This window comes from Stegostoma tigrinum, chromosome 25 (assembly GCF_030684315.1).
Source record: "Stegostoma tigrinum isolate sSteTig4 chromosome 25, sSteTig4.hap1, whole genome shotgun sequence".
Taxonomy (NCBI): Eukaryota; Metazoa; Chordata; class Chondrichthyes; order Orectolobiformes; family Stegostomatidae; genus Stegostoma; species Stegostoma tigrinum.
Genome location: NC_081378.1, coordinates 11003931 through 11021963, shown reverse-complemented (window position 1 = coordinate 11021963; position 18033 = coordinate 11003931). Strand labels below are relative to the sequence as shown.

At 41.3% G+C, this 18033-nt stretch overlaps 1 protein-coding gene across 6 annotated transcripts in view; it reads left to right on the top strand.

The window, feature by feature from the left end:
• usp6nl (USP6 N-terminal like) overlaps nt 1–18033 on the top strand; it is a 230743-nt gene that overhangs the window by 77730 nt on the left and 134980 nt on the right. The window lies entirely within an intron of this gene.

Below are 18033 nucleotides of genomic sequence, written 5' to 3'. Positions count from 1 at the left end.
AGATAGACATGTCATCGATGATGATGTAAATCTTGCCAAGATCATCCCTACGCCACTACTTCTTGCCTTCAAACAACTGCTAAACCTTTAACAGGTCGTTTGCAGCGGACTAACCAGGCTTCAGGACAACATGGAGCACAACACCACACGACCAGCACACTGGCTCAGTGGTTAGCATTGCTGCCTCACAGCACCAGGGACTCAGGTTCGATTCCACCCTCGGGCAACTGTTTGTGGAATTTGCACATTCTCCCTTTGTCTGCATGGGTTTCCTCCGGGTACTCTGGTTTCCTCCCACAGTCACAAAGATGTGCAGGTTAGATGGATAGGCCATGCTAAATTGCCTGTAGTGTTCAAGGGTGTGTAGGTTATAGGGGAATGGGAATCGGTCTAGGTGGGAGGCTCTGAGGGTCAATGTAGACTTGTTTGGGCCATAGGGCCTGTTTCCTACTGTAGGGGATTCTATGAACCTTGCCAGGGCAATCTCTGCAAGACATGTCAGATCATTGACATGGATACTACCATCACATGGGAACACCACCCACCAATTACACGGCAGGTACTCATGTGACTCGCCAGTGTTGCCCATCTCAAGGCTAGAGGCAAAAAAAGCCCCAAGGCGTGCTATATAGCAAGACCACGCAGACACTACAACAGATGAATGGCCAGACAGGCATGTTCCCTCCCCATCGGGGGACACTTCAGCAGTCGAGGACATTCAGCCTCCAATTTTTGAGTAAACATCCACCACCGCAGCCTTTGAGATGCACAACAACACAGAATCGCCAAGCGGAAATTGATAGTCAACCTCATACCCATGAAAACAGCCTTAACCATGATCTTGGGTTCATGTTGCATTACCTGTGACCTCACCACACTATTCTTTATCTGTAAAATCTTCCTTACTGTCCTGTTTTGACACCATCACCTTGATAAATTGTCATGATCTCTATACCTTAATTAGTTTTGTACAGTTTTTGATTACTTTTTACTTTGGTTAGACCCTTGGCATGTGATCCTCATACCTATCATGTTATTTCAGTCATTTAGTTTGCCTCCAGCACCCCCTTATTTTTAATTTTTTTTGTAATTATCTCTCTGCTCCATTTAGTCAGATTATGGATCATCCCTTCGCTTGTTATTCAGCTGTTCTCACTTTACTCACACTGTCTGACACTTTTGATCACCTGTAGAGACGACTTATTTGATACTCCATTCATACTACATGTGTGATCTTTTCATCTCTCTGCCAATAAATTTTGTTTGTGTGCTTCTCTCTCACTTCACATGATGAAGGGGCTACACTCCAAAAGCTTGTGATTCCAAATAAATCTGTTGGACGATAACATGGTGTCATGTGACTTCTGACTTTGTCCATCCCAGTCCAACCCTGGCACCTTAACATCACGTATGCAGCAAGACATAGGCAGCAATCAGGCTTGGGCTGAAAAATAACTGCTAACGTGTACGATGGTCACTGCCTGGCACTCCTATCTCCAACAAGAGAGTGGATCCAACCATTTTCCCTTGACATTAAAGGGACTGCCATTTCTGGATCCCCCACCATCCAGTGACTTGGAGTTTAAATTAGATTAGATGCCCTACACTGTGGAAACAGGCCCTTTGGCCCAACAAGTCCACACTGCCTCTTGGAGCATCCCACCCAGACCCATCCCCCTAAACACCACGGGCAATTTAGCATGGCCAATCCACCTAGCCTGCACATCTTTGGACAGTGGGAGGAAACCGGAGCACCCGGAGAAAACCCGTGCAGACACAGGGAAAATGTGCAAACTCCACACAGGCAGTTGCCTGAGGCTGAAATCGAACCCGGGTCCCTGGCGCTGTGAGGCTGAAGTGCTAACCACTGAGCTACCGTGCCGCCCCATTGACCAAAAGCTTAACTGGAATACTGTTGTAGCCACAGTATTTATAAGATAAGGTCGGAAGGTGGGAATTCTGCAGTGCTGAAAGAGATTTAAAAGGATGTTGCCAGCCTGGAAGATTCGAATTATAGGAGACCCTGAACAGGCTGGCAGATGGGGACATTGGGGATATTTTCTCAACTTTATTGAAACTACTCAGTATTTGCTGCATTGAAATTTAGTTTTTTTTTTGGAACAAATTACTATGCTGAATAGTTCTAATCAGTAAGCAATCAGCATTTTCTTAGGCCTCATGCATATGCAATAAGCTCTCTATTTTTGACTCCTTTTATTTTCTATTTATCCATTAAACATGTTATATTTTTTCCTCTGGAGCTTTGAAGGCAGAGGGCTAAGTATTGGAGGCTGAGCGGTGACCTTACAGAATTTTGCAAAATCATGAGGGCCAAGGGTAGGGTGAATAACCAAGGTCGTTTTCCCCAGGTCGGGGAGTCCAAAACTAGAGGGCATAGGTGTAAAGTGTTTACAGAGAGATTTTTTAAAAGGACCTGTTGTCTCACAGCGCCTGGTCCCCAGGTTCGGTTCTATCTTCTGGCGACCGTATGGAGTTTTCACATCCTCTCCATATCAGCATGGATTTCTTCCAGGTGCCCCAGTTTCCTCCCTCAGTCCAAAGATGTGCAGGTTAGGTGGATTAGCCATGGGAAATGCAGGGTTATAGGGATGGGGTGGGTTTGGCTGGAGTGCTTTTCAGAGGCTCTGTATGGACTCAGTGGGCTGAATGGCCTTCTTCCACACTGTAGGAGTTTCTATGATTTTATGTTGTTTAAAATATGTGCAACTGTATTGTTGAACAGTAATCATTATAATGGTGCAGTTGTTAATCCCATGGTACCAATGTTTGGAAGAAGTTTGCCTCCTGTAGGTTTCTGATGGAATTCATGTAGATTCCACATTAACGTTAAGCTAATTTTTAAACAGATTGTAAGCATACATTTCAAATCATGGGAAAGAATGATGATCATACCTTTAAAATGTAGATTAATAATGGTAAAGAGAAAGGGGCAATCTAAAGTTGGACATAAATATTGGAAGAGAACCAACTTCAACGAGGTGAAATCTTGTCAGGGTAAAATGGAGCCTTCAAGGAGCAGAGTTTTAGGTACAAACAAGATATGGACCAACAATGGCAAGAGATAGGGAAGGTAAAGCTGGGTTCCTTGAATGAACTCAGGAGATTAAATATGTTGAAACAAAAATCAAGAAAATTCTTAAGACTGAAAACTCAAGCAAATGTAATAGGTTTAGAGGGGAAATGAAGAAGAGAATATTCCTGGCAATGAGAAAATATGGGAGTCATTTTTCTTAGTCATTGTTGAATAATGGTGAACTGTTATTGCCATCCACTGTCATGGGTCAGGAGGCAGGTCAAACAATAATGGGAGAATAAACCAACCAACATTTGGAGAGGCTTGAGGTAATTAAGGAGAGCCACTGCAGATTAAGAAAAAGGCAGATCAAGTTTGATGTATCAAATTGAATTTTTTGACGAAGTAACAGAGAAGGTTGATTGAAAGAATTCAAAGAATGCAACAAAGTATTTGACACAGTACTGCAGAAATAGCTGGTTAATAACATTCAGGCTCGTGTAATATGTGAATTAGAATTAGCTTGGATGACAGATGAAGGATAACAAAGTGAATTGTGGTAACTGGTTACTATTTGGAATTCTGGTCTACCTCGAGGTTCAGGGCTAATACCTCTGTTTTCTTTTTTGGATGGAGCTCAGAGTAAAATTGCAAAGTTTTGTCAGTAGTAGTGAACTTGAAGTGGTGCATATAAATCAGTAACAACAGTATGTAGGCTAGTCAAATGGAAAGACAAATCACAGGAAGTGTTTAGTACAGAGAAGTCTAATGTGATGCATTTTATCAGATTGGGTAGTAAGGCCGGTATAGAATTAATGGCTCAATTCCTATGTGCAGACATGAAAATTTTGGTGTCCATATGCACAGATCGTTGAAGGTGGCGTTAAATATTTACAACTGTTAGCAAAGCATGGGATAGGGGAGGAGTTTAGGCCTCATTGCTATTGTCATTTTGACATTTCTTTGTTACCATATAAAAATCTGAACTCCCTCCCTTTTAATCTTGGGAATATACCTATTTGTAGACAGTCGTGATTCAAGATGGAGTTCACCTCCACCTTCTCCAACACATTTAGGGAAGGGCAGTAAATGCTGGCCTAGCTAGTGACACTCGCTTTCCATGAATGAAAGGAAACTATGGATAGGGATATTGAGTACAAAAGATCATCAATCATTTTAACTCCTCCCACTCCCAGGGTGAAATGTCCATTCTGGGTCTCCTCCAGGGTCTCAATGACACCACCTGCAATCTGGAGGAGCAACACATCATATTTTGCCTGGGGAGCCTACAGCTTGATGGCCGAAACATGGAGTGCACCAGTTTTAAAATCTCCCCACCCTGGCCTCATCCCATGTGTCTAACCCTCCCTCTGATCCCCGCCTCCTTGATCTGACACAGCTTGTCCATTTTCTCTCCCCCATCTGCCCCGCCCATCCCACTGACCAATTGCCACCACTCCCAATCTGCATTTGCCTATTACCATCCCACCTACCTTTCCCAGCCCCACCCCTTCTCTTTCTATTTATTTCCCAGCACCCTTCCCCCCTCTCCATTTGTGAAGAAAGGGTCCTGACCTGAAACGTCAACTTTGCTGCTCCTCTGCTGCCTGGCCTGCTGTGTTCGTCCAGCCCTATGCTGTGTTGTCTCTGACTCCAGCATCTGCAGTTCTTGCTATCTCTAAGTAATGCTGAACCTTTGTAAAGCTGTTGTTAGGGCACACACTAATATGTCTCGTACTGGTCTTCACAATTTGACTAGGAAGAATGTGCTGATAATTTTTCTCCGTTGTTTCACAAATAGTCATAAAATGTGTAAAATTCCAGTAAGACCACCAAATGACCAATTTGCCTGATGAGTACTACTTAGGATAAATGCAACTTGCACCTGATTTGGTTAAGTAACAGTAAAAAACCTCAATTGATGAGAATGCGCAACCTCAAAAAATGGATTTCTAATTTATGTAACTAAACTATACTCATTCAAAACCCCAAAAAACGTACGTGCACAGATGCATGACTTAAAGTTGTTTGTTTTCACTCCTGAGTCCTTTTGATTTTTCTAATAATCGTATGCTATTGATTGCTCAGTGATTGTCACCTTTCGATTTGATGGTCGATCAAATGAACTTAATTCTTATAAACTTTCTTATTATTTCTGTCTTCTTTCCATGCGGTGAGAGAGAGAGATGATTCTTGCCTGCGGGCTCTGGATGTTTTACTCTCTCCGCTGCTCTGGAGGCTTACAATATTGGATGTGCCTCAGAATATTTCAAAGTGAGGGTTATCAGACAGAATTTCCTTCACTCAAAAGGTTCTCTGTGCCATGCAGAAGAGCTTTATCTGGATGCTGCCTCGATTTAGAGAATTTGAGCTATATTTGAGGCTAGAAAAACTCAGGTTATTTTCTCTGGAGCAGCAGAGGCTGAGGGGGCCACTTTATAGAAATCTATATAATTACAAGATGCGTAGATAGGGTTGACGGTCAGAATATTTTTCCCAGAGTTGAAATGTCTAATAATAGGGGGCATGCATTTAAGGTGGGGCGGGTGGTTTTTACACAGTGGTAGGAGTCTGGAATGCACTGACAGGGGTGGTGGTGGAGGCAGATATGTTCAAGGGACTTTTAGATAAGCACAAGAATATGCAAGGAATGGAGGGATATGGACCAAGGGCAGGCAGAAGGGATTAGTTTCATTTAGCGTCATGCTCTATATTCTAACCCCTGGCCAATAACTACTATGACAGATGGAGAAATTTAGATTGAATAAAAATGTGGAATCAAGACCTGGCCAATTGATGGCTTTATAACCACCTGTCAACGGTACTGAAAACACATCAGATTCATAATTTTTTTCAGGCAAAGAAAACTGTTGTTACCCATATCTGATTCTAGACCCTAACCTGTCCTGTAGGCAACTGGGGATCGGTAATTAATGCTGGCCTAGCTAGTGAGGCTCCCATCACCTGAACAACTTTTCTTTAAGAACTGGACACAGCTTTAAGTTTTGGCCAAGAGATCTGGAGGATACTGAACTTGTTGCCTTTTGAGAGTGGTAGAAGCACTAATGAATAGTCTACATCAACAAAAAGGGTTTTTCTAACAGTTTTCATAATCACTACACCTGATTTATTCTTAATTTAGCTTATTAAAGAGGCTAGATTCACAAACAGTTAGGAATTGACTGCAGTTATTTTGGCACAGAAGGGGGGCATCAAGTCTATGCCGTCTCTATGGAAAAGAAGCTAGTCATTCCATTTCCCAGTCGGTCCCTGAAAATCTCAAAGTTTACTTCTCTGAGGCACATCCAATTTCCTTTCAATATAGGAACAGGAGTTAGCCATCAGCCTGTCAAGCCTGCGCTGCCATTCAGTACAATCATGGTCAATTCAACTCTTCAATGCTTTTCTAAAGAAGGGTCACTTGAACTGAAACGCTATCTCTGATACTCATCTTCATGTAGTGAAGGCCATTTGCTGCCTCAAATGTCTGATAGACCTGTACAGTTGATGTTAGCTCTCCTGACTCTTTTGAAGTTTAAAACTTAATTATCGTTTAAGAAATGCTTTGCATTTTTTCTTGCTTATAGTGGATAGCCTGTCATTTCTCTGTACTGTATTCCATCTGCCAATTTTTTCTCCATCCTACTGAAGTGTTTTTACATTCTTCTCATAACTTTCAGCCCTTCTATTTAGTTTTGCCACCTGTAAACTTATGAATATTATATTTGGTCCCCTCATCCAAATAATGAATAGCTGGGGCCTAAGTGCTCAGTCTTGCTATATCCTGCTTATCACAGCCTGCCAGTATTAAAATACCCGTAGTATTTTCTCAAACCATAAAGCATTCAACAAACATATAGAATTGGACCCCATGTACAAACCATATAGAACAAAACCGGAAATGACAGGACTCACCATAACAGACCAGACAGTATAAATTCCAAGCGGAGAACAACATCGCTTCATCAGAGGTCTCACTGATGTTATCTAGCATGGTGATGAAATACCTGAAGGAAAATGAGTCAGCTTAGTGAGAAAGTCAACAACCTCACTCATAGCTGGAGCCACAAATCTTTGCTAAAACCTGAAAATGTCCATTTATTCCTACTCTTCTGTGTGACTAGTTCTCAATCCATGCCTCTCTCTCTCTCTCCCCAATCTCATGTGATTTTGTTTCAAGTCTGTTTTGCAGAAGCTTTCTCAAAATTTAAATATACTGCATCCATAGTGCATATCTATTCAAGTAGATATACCTTTTTAAAAAAAACCTCCAAGATCCTTAAACATGGTTTCTCTTTCATAAATCCATGTTAATAGGTGTCTAGTTCCAAGTTTATGTTCCATTGCTACCTCAGTCTTAACCGCTCCCAGTCTACAGAACTTTGAAAGATGACCTCTATTGCATCTATTTCTGTAGCCATTTCTTCAACATTCTGGGGTATAGATCATCAGGTCCAGGGGATTTATATGCTTTAACTCGCAAAAATTTCTCTAGCACTTTTTATTTACTGACATTAGTATCTTGCATCACCCTACCTCGATTCTCTCATATTTCTGGAACGTTTTTAGTGTTTTCCTCTGAAGACAGTCATCAAATATTTGTTTAGCTTCTCTGCCATTTCCTTATTCTTATTATAAATTCCCCTGACTCTGCTTGTCACGGATTCTTGTTTTGATTTGGTTACTTTCCTCTCTACGTACCCATAGAAGTTTTAACAGAATGTTTTTATATTGCACAATAGTTTACATGCCTTCATTATTTTTTTCCTTGATGTTTTTCTTGGTCCTCCTTTTCAGAACGCTAAAAGAGTCTGAATTCTCAAGCTTACCACTTCTGGACAATTTCATAGGTTTCTTCCTTTTAATATTATCCTTTTTTTATCCAGTTGTTCATGGTTGGAACACTTGCTGGTTTTTAATTAATTAAAGGACTGTATTTCTATTGTCAACTATAGTTACTTAAATGTTAGCCATTTCCTATCTGCTTTAATACTTTGTAAAAGTTTCCCAATCCAGTCTTCAGTTTTCCTGCATTATATCATGGTTTTCTTTGTTTAGATGTAAGACTCTCTAGTTTTTGATTATGCTGGTAAAATTCTACGTTTAAATGTTATATGATCACTGTATCCTTAGAAAAGACTTTTCTATAACAAGATTATTCATTTGTTGTTTCTCATTGCATTATTCTACATCCAAAATACCTTGTTCTCCAGTTGATTCCTCACCCTACAGCTCTAGAAAACAATCTTGCATACATAACCATTTTGAGCTTTTACTCTGAATGTCTAGGGCATTGGGTATATGTGATAACCATCTGAATGGCACTTCTTGGTAAACCCCCAAGATATTTGGTAATCAGCTTTCACTGCAAGTTTCATTAAGATGTCAAGGCAGATTTTCTACAGACCTTGACCCTAGTAACATTGAGGTTATTGTTCATCATAGATCATCACAGAATCCCTACGGTGTGGAAGTCCCACACTGACACACAGAGCATCCCACCCAGACTCCCCTCCCTAATCTATACATCCCTGAACATTCTGGGCAATTTAGCATGGCCTATCCACTTAGCCTGCACATCTTTGGATTGTGGGAGGAAACCGTAGCACCCGGAGGAAACCCATGCAGACACGGGGAGAATCCACACGGTCGCCTGAGTGTGGAGTCGAACCTAGGTCCCTGGCACTGTGAGGCAGCAGTTCTAACTACTGAGCCTTTACCAATTTGTTGTCCAGGTAATCTTCAATTTGTTGAAAATTTTATTTATTTTGTTACTTGACACTGGCTCTCTCTTAGGCAGCCGCTCAGAATACCTTGCTTCCACGCTACTTTGATTTGGTTTTAGCTAGTTTGTCTAATTATAATTGGATTCCAAGATTTCTGATAAGTACAATGTACAATATGCAGACTCTGCCTTTAAGATATAGGAGCAGAAATTGGGCCATTTGGCCTATCAAGTTTGTCTTGCCATTCAGTCACGGCTGATAAGTTTTTCAACACCATTCTCCTGCCTTCTCTCCGTAACCTTTGATCCCCCTTAACAATCAAGACTTTATCTATCTCTGTCTTTAAATATACTCAATGACCTGGTCTCTGCAGCCTATTGTGGCAAAGAACTGCATAGATTCAACACACTCTGGCTGAAGAAGTTTCTCCTCCTTTCAGTTCTAAAGGGCCTTCCCTTTACTCTAAGGCTATGCCCTTGCGTCCTGGTCCCTCGTGCTAATGAAACATCTTCTCAATGTCCACTCTATCCAGACCTTTCAGTATTCTGTAAGCTTCAATTAGATCACCCCTCATCCTTCTAAACTCCATCGAGTACTGACCCAGAGTCTTCACATGTTCCTTATAATAAGCCTTTCGTTCCTGGGATCATTCTCCTGAACCTCATGTGGATCTGCTCCAGGGCCAGTATATCCTACCTGAGATATAGGGGCCAAAATCACTCAACATTCTAAAAGTGGTCTAACCAGAATCCATTAAAGTCTCAGAAGTACACCCTTGTTTTTATTTTGAGAGGATTAGAGTATAAATGCCCAGATTGCATTTGCCTTCCTAAATACTGACTCAACCCGCGAGTTAAACTTAAGAGAAACCTGGACTAGGACTCACAAATCCCTTTGCACTTAAGATTTCTGAATTTTCTCCCCATTTAGAAAATAATCTATGCCTCTAATTACTACAAGTGCATGACCTCACCCTTTCCCAAGTTGTGTTCCATCTGTCACTGCTTTGCCCACTCTCCTGACCTGAAGCTTCCCCACTGTCTCAATACTATCTGTCCCTCCTCCCATCTTTGTGTCATTTGCAAACTTAGCCAGAATGCCTTCAGTTCCTTCATCTCAATCATTAATTTATAAAGTGAAAAGTTCCAGTGAAAAGTCCAACACTAACTCTTGCAGAGCTCCACTAGTCACTGGCTGCCATCCTGAGAAAGACTGTTGTATCCCCACTCTCTGCTTTCTGCCAGACAGCCAGTCTCCTGTCCGTACTAGTATCTTGCCTCTAACACCATAGGCCCTTATCTTACTCAGCAGCCTCCTGTGCAGCGCCTTGTAAAAGGCCTTCTAGAATTCCAGGTAGATAACATCCATGCTCCCTCGTCTAACCTACACATTACCGCCTCAAAGAATTCTAACAGATTTGTCAGGTGTGACCTCTCCTTGATGAAACTGTGCTGTCTTTGCCTTATTTTAACATGCACTTCTAAATGTTCATAAATCACATCCTTCACAATGGACTCCAAAATCTTACCTGTAATTTGTTTTCTTTTGCCTCACTCCCTCCTTAAACAGTGGGTTTCGGTAGTGATTTTCTAGTCCTCTGACTCCAGTGATTCCTGAAAGATTACCACTAATGCCTCCATTATCTCTTCAGCTATCTGTTTCAGAACCCTGGGCTGTAGTCCATCTAGCCCAAATGACTGATCCACCTTCAGAATGTTTCAGGTTTGCTAGCACCTTCTCCCTAGCAATGGCCACCATACTTGTCTCTGCTCCCAGACTCTGAGTTTTTGGGCTATTACTCATGCCTTACGGACACAAAGTTCTCATTCACTTTTTCCACCATTTCTTTATTCCCCATTACTACTTCGCCAGAGTCATTTTCCAGTGGCCCAATGTCCACTTCTGCCACTCTTTTTTTTTACCCTTTTATTTATCTAAAAAACTCTTGCAATCTTCTTATACTACTGGATAGCTTACTTTCCTATTTAATTTCTTCCACCTCATTTTTATTTATTATTTTCTGTTGGTCATTGGAGGTTTCCAAATCCCCTGGCTTCCCACTGCCCTTCACCACATTATATGCTCACGTTGACATTTATGCTAAACCTACTTCGCTTGTCAGCCATGGTTGCCTCGTGCTCCTTTTAATGGAGGGCAAGGTTTGCAGACCAGAAGGCTCTTGATTGGTTGTGCATGTGAATTGTTTGTGGTTTTGTGTACTGTCTCTGACTCTTGGACTTTGCTCTTGCATGTTCCAGTGAAGCCTTTGTATTTGTCCTCTCAAAGAAAAGTCACCATTTTGGTTGATCACCATCTAGCATCCGCCAGGAGTCAGCAGACAATCTTAGCTCCTTCACTGACACTTCATGGACATCCTGAAAGCATTTTCTTGTTTCTCTTGGAATCTTTTTCCAAGGCCAAATTCCCAGTGGAAGAGATTCTTTAGAAGTTTGCTACCGGCATATGACTGACGTGATCTGGCCAATGGAGTTTCTTTTGAGTAATTAGTGCCCCAACGTTGGACATCTTGGCTCAGTAGAGAACTTTGCTGATAGATCGCATTTGTTGTCCCAGGTTAGGAGGATCTTCCAAAGTCATTGCAGGTGATACTTATCCGGTACCTTGAGGGACTTATTATAGGTTGTCCAAGTTTCTGAGCATATAGCACTGATCATTGCTGATTAGTAGAGCATGACCTTGTCATCAATTTTTGTCTTCCTTCAGTTGGCTGAAGTTTGACCTGCCACATTCAAGGAAGTCTATCTCTGCCTTCGTTAGGAGGAGACTTCCAAAATTAAGAGAGTGATCTCCGTTTTCCAGGATCTTGATTTTGATCTTAATTGACAGACTGAGGTGGGATGCTGAGAGCCTTGGTGGGTAAAGGAACTCTGTTTTCTGGGTGTCTGTGAAAGGCATAGTGATGATCTATGGAGCAGCTTGGAAACTGTTTAACCATAATGACATTCTCTGTAACTTTACTGTATGAGTTTCAGTATGCAGATGATACATGTATGTACATTCACTCAGAAACTAAGCTCCATACCATTATTAGTTCCTTTTTGATTTGAAGAATATGACTTGAAGTTAATCTAATGAATCTGTCATTTCCTTTTGATCTGTTAACCTACCAATAGTCATATCACTGACTTCGTAATAATTATCATTTTTGTGCAAATCTGGTCAATATTGTTGAGGTAAAAGTAACTAACCTCAGCAGTCTATTTGTTTGGTTTCCACTGTAAATTTTCTTGACGTTTTGAATTAAGCCTTGAGAAGTGTTTTTGAAGGATGGGATGGGAGTTCCCGCTTTTTAAAGATGTGTACTTCATTGTAAATAATTTGAAATACTAAACATTCTCCTGATCTGTATGCTTGCATTTATAGTGATAAAACATTAGAAATTGATTCTACTGGGGGGAAGTGGTGTGTGTGTGTGTGTGTCCGTGCGCACGTGCAGGCCAGAGAAAGACAGAACATGGTGAAAGATCGAATTGACAGAATAGGAAAATTTACTAGGCACTGACGAAAGAGGCCATAAGTCTAATACTAACAAAACATGACAATTCTCGCTCAAAAGAGCCTAGAACAGGAGGCAAATGGTTACAGAAACTTTTTCTATTCATGAGGCTTCATGAGATCACTAATTCTTCTCAAAAACTCAAGTGCACATTTATTCACATATTACCAGTGGTCTTTGCAATGCTAAACTTAGTTACAGTATGATCATGACAATTGCTGAATCCTCATCTCAACTGAAACTTCTCACTTGAAGTGAAACATTTAAATTCAACACATAAACCAAAAAGGAGGAAGCAACTTGCTACCAGAGCAGAACAGCCAGACCTACATAAATCAGACAATATTAGTTTTACAAATCCAGTCAATGTTCGTGTTATTTCACCATAATACCTACCCACCCAACTGTTTCATAAATTGATTTGAGTGCAGTCAGCATGTGCATTGCATTTCAGTCCAAAGGTTGGTATATGGATAAATAAATTTATCAAAATGTTCTTCATTAAAAGGAGTAAGATCAGTTTGATGGATAGCTAGCTTCTTTGTTGTCTTCATGGTTAAAATGGATGATGTTGTAAGGAATGTCTGTTTGTTTTTATGAAGAAAGACAATGGTCTTTTTTCATGAGAAAGCACCCAAACTTCTAGTAGAGTCCTCTATGGTTGGATTGGAGAATTTTGAAAATTGTTGAAATTTTGCATGCCGGCTACCTGATTGACATAAGATGTTGGTATTGAAATTGATGTGACTGACTCCACTACTGCTAAGAAAAATTGAATTTTGACTTCTTGAGCAGGTGGCCATAAAATTGTCTGTCATGATTTTTCAGGGAGGTGACAGGCTTTTTGATGCATTTTAACATTCTTTGCACAAATTTGTATTATAATTATCTTAGCTTGAAGCTTGAGAAATACCTTTCGGATATTTTGCCATATTAGAGGTGTTAAATTAATTTAAGTTCTTGATTGAGGACCAAAATAACTGCAAGTTCTCAGGTACTTGACTACGTTCCTTTGCCTTCTTTTTAAATAAATCTTCATATGAGTGATTCACATTTAAAATCAAATGGTATAAATTTATAATGAGTTTGAATAAATTAGCTGCAGGGATTGAATAACTTGTAATGTATATTGTGTGTTAAGAGAATTCTTTTCCAGTTTGTTCATGTGAAATGGGTGTCACTGGCACCACTACCCTATTCACTACACAAAAACCCACATTTTCCTAGCTACCATCCATTCTGAGGAGGGGTCACTGGACGCGAAACATTAACTCTGATTTCTCTACACAGATGCTGCCAGACCTGCTGAGCTTTTCTAGCAACTTCTATTTTTGCTTCTTAAATATTGATACCCTATTCGCCTCCTCCACTTGCTAGGCACTTACCACCCTCTATGTTCAAAAAAAAAATTGCCTCTCACATTTACTTTAAACTTAACCCCTTTTTATCTTTTACCCATGTCCCCTCGTAATTGATATTTATACCTTGGGAAAAATGAGCTCCAATTATCAATTCTATACATGCCCTCAATTTTATAAACTTCTATCAGATTGCCATCATCCATTGATGTTCAAGTGAAAATGAGCCAAATTTGTCCAGTCTCTTTTCATAACTAATACCTTGCAAACCAGGCAACATCTTGGTGAAATGTTTCTGCACCCCCTCCCAAGCTTGCATATCCTTTTCGTGGTTTGATGACCAGAATTGCACACAACATTACAAATGTAGCTGAGCTGAAGTTCTAGTCAGCTACAACATGACTTCCCATTTTTTATACTCTGTGAACCAAACTGATGAAGGGGAGATAACAAAATATAGAGCTGGATGAACACAGCAGGCCAAGCAGCATCTTAGGAGCACAAAAGCTGATGTTTCGGGCCTTGACCCTACATGGGAAAAGGGGTTTGGGGAGAGGATTCTGAAATAAATAGGGAGAGAGGGGGGAGGCGGACCGAAGATGGATAGAGGAGAAGATAGGTGGAGAGGAGAGTATAGGTGGGGAGGTAGGGAGGGGATAGGTCAGTCCAGGGAGGACGGACACGTCAAGGAGGCGGGATGAAGTTAGTAGGTAGGAAATGGTGGTGCGGCTTGAGGTGGGAGGAGGAGATAGGTGAGAGGAAGAACAGGTTACGGAGGTGGGGACGAGCTGGGCTGGTTTTGGGATGCAGTGTTGGGAGGAGAGATTTTGAAGCTAGTAAAATCCACATTGATAGCATTGGGCTGCAGGGTTCCCAAGCGGAATATGAGTTGCTGTTCCTGCAACCTATGAGTGGCATCATTATGGCACTGCAGGAGGCCTAGGATGGACGTGTTGTCTAAGGAATGGGAGGGGGAGTTGAAATGGTTCGTGACTGGTAGGTGCAGTTGTTTATTACGAACCGAGCTTAGGTGTTCTGCAAAGCAGTCCCCCAGCCTCCGCTTGGTTTCCCCAGTGTTGAGGAAGCCACGCCAGGTACAATGGATGCAGTATACCACATTGGCGGATGTGCAGTTGAACATCTGCTTGATATGGCACACCTATGCTCGGTTCGCAATAAACAACTACACCTCCCAGTCGCGAACCATTTCAACTTCCCCCTCCCATTCCTTCGATGACTTGTCCATCCTGGGCCTCCTGCAGTGTCATAATGATGCCACCTGCAGGTTATAGGAATAGCAATTCATTCCGCTTGGGAACCCTGCAGGCTAATGGTTTCGATGTGGATTTCACCAGCTTCAAAATCTCCCCTCCCCCTACTGTATCCCAAAACCAGCCCAGTTCGTCCCCACCTCCGTAACCTGTTCTTCCTCTCACCTATCCCCTCCTCTCACATGAAGCCGCACCTCCATTTCCTACCTGCTAACCTCATCCCGTCCCCTTGACCTGTCTGCCCTCCCCGGACGGACCTATCCCCTCCCAACCTTCCCACCTCTCCTCTCCTCTCCAGCTATCTGCTCCTCTACCCGTCTTTGGTCCGCCTCCCCCTCTCTCCTTATTTATTTCAGAATCCTCTCCCCACCCCACTTTTCTGATGAAGTGTCTTGGCCCGAAACGTCAGCTTTTGTGCTCCTAATATGCTGCTTGGCCTGCTGTGTTCATCCAGCTCCACGCTTTGTTATCTTGAATTCTCCAGCATCTGCAGTTCCCATTATCTCTGATAAAAGCAAGCATGCTTTCTTGATCACCTTATCCATCTGTGTTGTTTCTTTCAGGAAACTGTAGGCCTGGGTCCCGCTGTATTTTGATGCCACTAAGGGTTCTGCCTCCTTCCTGCATTACATCTCTGAAAATGCATCACCTTGTGCTTATCCAGATTGAACACCCTCTGCCATGTCTCCATTCAAGTCTGTTCATAGCTTGCTTTTTCCTCTGGCAATCCTCCTCACTATCTGCAGCTCTCTTAATATTTGTGTCACCCATAACTAATTACATACATTTACTATTCAGGCCACCTACATTTTTCTCTAATCCATTGATATAAATCACAACAACAGGGCTCCCAGCACTGATTCCTGCGGAATACCACTGGTCACCGATCTTCTGACAAAGGCTCACTGGCCTATAATTGTCTGGATTATCCCTGTTGTAAAACTTAATCAAATAAATAGCGTTGGCTCTTCTCTAGTCCTTTGGGACCTCTCCTGTGAATAAAGAGGCTGCAAAGATTTTTTACAAGGTCCCATCAATTTCCTCACCTGCCAACCTGAACATTCTGGAATATATCCTATCAGCTCCTGGGGACCTGGCTACCTTGATACTTTTCAACACCACCTCACATTTTATACTAACATGCCCCAGAATATCAGCATACCCCTCCCAAGACTTGCCATTCATCATGTCTTTCTCCTTCGTGAATACCAATGCAAAGTATTTGTTAAGGACCTCACCCGCTTCCTCTGGCAACCTACATAAATTCTTCCTGTATCGTTGAGTAGATCTAGAGCGGGACATAACACCAGCGCTTCGTCGGAGGCTCACTGATGATGTTACCTAGAATGGTGAGGAAATGTCTGAAAACTAACCTTGCAGCTCAGCGAGCAAACTCACGTCCAGAATTTAATACTTCCACACAAATACTATTCTTGTCCAAAGCCAGAAGTAACAACATTTAAAGAATTATGGTCACTGTTCCTCAGGGCTTTTGTCTATATTCTTTGCCTCATAATTGATGCATATGCCTTCGCCTATCTCAGCACTGCGCTTTGTAATTCTCTCTCTGTTTCTCTCTACCTTTCCTCCCTATTCTTCCATTAAAAATTTGTTTCAAGTTTTTGTATTGACATTTTTTTAACCTATTCTAATGATACCTTTGGCACAATGTTAATTTTTGTTATTTGCACTTTGTTGCGGTCACCTGGAATATTTTGCTCTTTACAGTTTTAAATAAATAAATAAATTCAAATTATTGTTGTCTTTATGCTTTTGATGCTTTTTGTGGTATTCATTTAGTTGCCACTGTATTTCCTTTAACATTGGCATCCAATTGCTGTACTACTGCAATTAGAATTGTATGCAGTACTCTAGTTGTCATAGTAGCAGTATCCTCCATGAATCTGTGATCTAGTTTTTGCATTTGTGCCACATATCTCTGTACCATTGTTAAACACTCCTGAATTTACCATCACTTCCAGATGCTCACCCTTTTGTGTTGCTTCCTGGCACCCAGTGGTGTATTCACATAGTGAATTTCCCTTCTGTAATATCTCATTACTTTGTTTTTGTCTATAATAAATAAAATCATTTATGAAATCAACTTCTCCAACCGAGCAAGAGATTTTTAAAAATGTATTTGTGTTGACAGATGCCAGTCATTTATCTCTCTTCCCCCTTCAGTTAATGTCACCTGTAAACTTTCCTTAACTTTGATTCTCCCTCCTGGTCCGAATTGTTTATCTTCACTGCAAATAATCATGACACAAATATTGATCATTTGGCATTTAATAGCAATCCTAAAGCATCTTGATTTAACTCCATTCATCCATTTACTTTCACTGTACTCTGACACAAAAGATTAGTTCAGGGTGTCAAAGAACTCCTTTGAATTGCGTTCAAAGAATTTCTTTTGTTAACCAGGCCTGTTTTATGTTTAAAATGAATAACATGCTTCCCAGAGTGGTGATAACCCAAAGAAAATTCCTCACTGATATAATTGAGATTATGGTTGAGTGATGATCTTGCTGAAATATGAATCCAGACACCCTGGTAACATCCTGAGGACCCAGGTTCCACAGCAGATAGTGGAATTTGAAATCAATAAAATATCTGGAATTAAGAATCTAATGATGACCATGAATCTATTGTTGATTGTCAGAAAAACCCATCTGGTTCACTAATGTCCTTTAGGGAAAGACCCTGCGACCCTTACCTGGTCTGGCCTACATGTGACTCCAGACCCACAGCAATGTGTTTGACTCTGAACTGCCCTTTGGGCAAATAGGGTAGACAATAAATCTGCTTAGCCAGCGATGTTCTCATCTTGTGAATGAATAAAAGGAGGTAGAAATCAGACACTGGCTAGAAGAGTTCAAATTCCCACAAATAAAAGCTATTTTAACCTTAATTGTGACAAAAGATACATTGCTATTAACTGTCATTAAGAAATCATGCCACAAGAAGCTCAACAGTAGCTAACTAAACAAATGTCATAATCCTCACCTTCAAAAAGGGTGCAAAACAGATCACAACTGCAAGATTTTTATTCAATTGGTGTGAAACACTCTCCCTGTCTCTCTCTGTCTTTGCCTGTGCCTCGTTCATGGCCCAGCGTCTGCTGTGC